This window comes from Lepisosteus oculatus, unplaced genomic scaffold, assembly GCF_040954835.1.
Source record: "Lepisosteus oculatus isolate fLepOcu1 unplaced genomic scaffold, fLepOcu1.hap2 HAP2_SCAFFOLD_64, whole genome shotgun sequence".
NCBI classification, from domain to species: Eukaryota; Metazoa; Chordata; class Actinopteri; order Semionotiformes; family Lepisosteidae; genus Lepisosteus; species Lepisosteus oculatus.
In genome coordinates this window covers 1175678-1179465 of record NW_027168193.1, presented here as the reverse complement: position 1 = coordinate 1179465, position 3788 = coordinate 1175678, and the positions used below count along the sequence as shown (strand labels likewise).

The 3788-nt window shown below is 41.0% G+C and overlaps 1 non-coding gene across 1 annotated transcript; it reads left to right on the top strand.

Annotated features, from left to right (window-relative positions):
• The first annotated feature begins 575 nt into the window (after nt 1-575).
• trnai-aau (transfer RNA isoleucine (anticodon AAU)) lies at nt 576-649 on the top strand. Its single transcript has one exon. It is a non-coding gene; the product is annotated as a tRNA-Ile (tRNA).
• Nucleotides 650-3788: the final 3139 nt, after the last annotated feature.

Here is a 3788-nt window from a genome sequence, read left to right as displayed (position 1 = left end):
TTGTTAGAACTCTCGCCTGCCACGCAGGAGGCTTGGTTTCGATTCCTGGCCAATGCAGTGGCTTTTGCAGCGAAGAGCTCCATCACTTGCATCCCAACTTTTGCAACTCGCAACTGAAAACCCACTGAAGCTAAGCAGGTGTGAGCCAGGTCAGTACCTGGATGAGGGTGAGCTACAGGGAAAAACAAAGCTTCCAGCTGGAAGCGGTGTTAATGGGGCCAGCGGGGAGGCGCTCACCCTGAGGTCTGTGCGGGTCCCAATCTCCCAATATAGTGACGGAGAAGCTGTGTTGTAAAGGGGCGCTGTCTTTTGGATGAGATGTAAAACCGAGGTCATAGTGCTCTGTGGTCATTAGAAATGACCACCAAAACCTTTGACAAAAGCTCTTGGTAATTGATGGTCTTCAATAATGTTTCTCCTTTAGGTACATTTAAAATCAGCTGAATAATGCTGTGAAATCATGAAACTGCATGAGAAAGCCCGTACACTGAATTACACGGCTTTCTATTCAAAGGAGGACAAAAGAAATTCCCTGAGTTCGATTTTTTGCAGCACAGAGAGGGGCACTCTCATGAGGCCGGTTAGCTCAGTTGGTTAGAGCGTGGTGCTAATAACGCCAAGGTCGCGGGTTCGAGCCCCGTATGGGCCATGTCCTTTTCTCCTCTCTTACCAAAGCTGTTAGGTTCCTTTCCGTGGTGAGAGGGGTTGTCATGCAACACTGCCACATAGTGCCGACAGACAAGAGTGTTGCGGGAGAAGAGAAAAGTGTTTGAAGATTTAAGAGTGTCTTAGGTGGAGCCAAAATCAAGTGTCACAAATGCAAGTGGGAAGATTTCCAATGTTTAATATGGTCAAAATAAGCGGAAGTTACCAGCTGGTCCGGCACAGTCTGCCATGCTTTTGTCATATACTGTAAAGTGGTGTCGAACTGGAGCCTCACCATTTGCATATGTGAGGCTCCAGTTATACATCGATTGTCACATTAAATGACAAAAATGAAGAGAGGTAAAGCAGCTGGAGAGGTTTTCTTACAACTTCTGAGCTGACACAGTTTTGGAAAATGTTTCCTTCACGCTGCACTGTACAATATAGGCAGCCAAGAGTCTCCAAAACAAAACAGAATTGACAGATAGGAGAAAATTCCCACTCCTCCTGAAGTTCCCAAAATCCAGCACTGAGCGTAAACAAAGTGTCTAAGTAGTGTGGGAATGTTAAACCTAACCCTAGCTGGAGTTTGAGCAATCCAGCACTGAGAGTAAAAAGATGAGTCAAAGTAACGTCTAATCAGATTAGTTTCCTTAGAGCTGGTTCAGAGTTTGCTCAAGAGTTTACCTTTCACAGATGCGCAAAGAAGAATGTTGGGGGTGCAGGCTTCAAGGCGCCTTACAGCTGTAGGGAGTGATTCGAGACGATTCGTGGCGTGTGCTCGTTCCCATATACCTTACGCCCCGGGGTGCAGTGCTAGGATGACGTACAATACCTCTTGGGCACGTAACGGCGTTATATGCAAGTGCGGGACGTGGGGGTTTTCGTTTGTTCGTTTTGTTTTGCTCTGCTTTGCTTTGTTTTGCTTTCCATCGCGTTGGTAAGAGCGTAAATAAAAAGGCGATTCCTGCATCTATCACTAATGTAAGAGCTATTTCAAGTGCGGCGTGGTGCGGCTTTTCAAATGCTCAACAGGATGACTTCGCTTGCACGTGTGCTTTCATGCAGTCGTGTGTGCAACCATGTCTGCTTATGTGCAAACGGGCGTGGTTTCATGTATGCAAAAAACTTTCCTGGGCTCTTCTGAAGCACATAAAATTATTTGGAGATATACATTTGTCTTGTTTTCCTCTTAGGCTCTAGAATTGATAACTTTTTTTTAGGATTCTAGCTTTCTCCCCTTGCAGGCATCGGGCACAGAGGACCTCATGGTTTTCCTGAAAATCTTTTTTTTTTTGTGTTCCTTGTTGTTCCAAACTTAATTTTAATCACTTTTAATTAGATATTTTATTAAAAATAGTGCAAAAAATGACTAATTTCACTAAAAATAATGTAATATAAAACTGATGTTTTTAACTTTATTGTAGTGTTTTAGAAACTACTATGTCTTCAAAAATGGTTATTTTTCACTCCTAGGAATGAAAGCTGTTGTTATATGATGTTTATTTTCAAATTTTGAAAAAATCAAAGGATTCTAGCTTTCTCCCCTTGCAGGCATCGGACACAGAGAACCTCATGGTTTTCCTAAAAATCATTTGTTATGTTCCCTGGTGTTCCAAACTTAGTTTTAATCAATTTTAATTTGTTATTATGTTAAAAACAGGGTAATAAGTTTCTAATTGGACTATAAATAATGTCATATTGTCTGCTATAAAACTGATGTTTTCATCTCCATTGTAGAGATTCTAGAATCAACTAATAGAGAATTAAAATAAAAAAGGGCATAAGAAGACATTACCAACAACGACCACAAGATGGAGATGTTGTCTAGACATTACCAACAACGACCACAAGATGGAGATATTGTCCAAAGAGGCAAGAAGGGCAAAGCCGCGATAAGGAGATTGCTGTCAGAATGCACATCCGGATCCCAAACAGAATCTCTAGTAAATTATGATCATTTGTGAAACAGGCAAATGAGTGTCTGCTACAATATGATTGCTACATATCTGCATTTGTTGGTTTTTAAGGAGTAAGAGTGCAGGCGGTTTAAACCTGCGATCCAGTGTGTTGAAGTATTTCACAACACTACCCCTAGCACATCTGGAAATAAATCCTCATAATGATTATTGCCCTGGGCATGTACCAAAAAATCACTGAGCATATACATATATCGCTGTGTTGAAGCTAGAGACACAGAATAAGTGCAAACACATCCTAAATACAGTGTTCCTGCACCTTGACCTCATCCAGAATGTATCGTTTTTTGAAAGCGATTGCTGTCAGAATGCACAACTGAATCCCAAACAGAATCTCTAGTCAAATATGATCATTTGTGAAACAGGCAAATGAGTCTCTCAGGTGCCCATTGCTCATTTTCAGACACATTTATGCAATACTTTCACCATGCGTTGAGCAATAGGGATTAAAGATACCAGAGGTAAGGTTTAAAAGTGATTCTGAGGTGCAACACATCAGCGATACAGCTAGGCATCTGAAATGCGGGGTTTGAGAGCCCTTCAGGGAACACCGTACCCTAAAGGTACCAGAAGTCCACTAGTATAAGCATTAAGTCACTGTCAGCCCTGTTGCAATGTGATTGCTACATATCTTCATTTCTTTGGTTTTTAAGGAGTAAGAGTGCAGGGGGTCTAAATCTGCGATCCAGTGTGTTGAAGTATTTCACAACACTACCTGTAGCCCGTCTGGAAATAAATCCTCATTCTGATTATTGACCTGGGCATGTACCAATAAATCACTGAGTATATATATATATCACTGTGTTGAAGCTAGAGACCTGTATGTAATAATATGATGCTAAAATGTTATTTTCACATGTAAGAAAACCGGCTCAGGGACGCCAAATATGTAATGTTGCCATAGCAAAATTAAATGTAGTGGCTCTCTGAAGGCACCAGTTCTGTAGGGTTTGGGCATTTACTGAGACAATTATTAATTGTAGCAGTAAATCACAAAGTTGATTCTTTTGATGGCTTTAGAATCCAACCATGTGACATAACTCAAACAACGCGCACACACAGGTACTAATACACGAGGATACATTTATTAATACATAAAATATGCATGTAAACCTAACAGATCTTATCGAGAGGGTTATCAGAATACAAAAGATATATATTCAG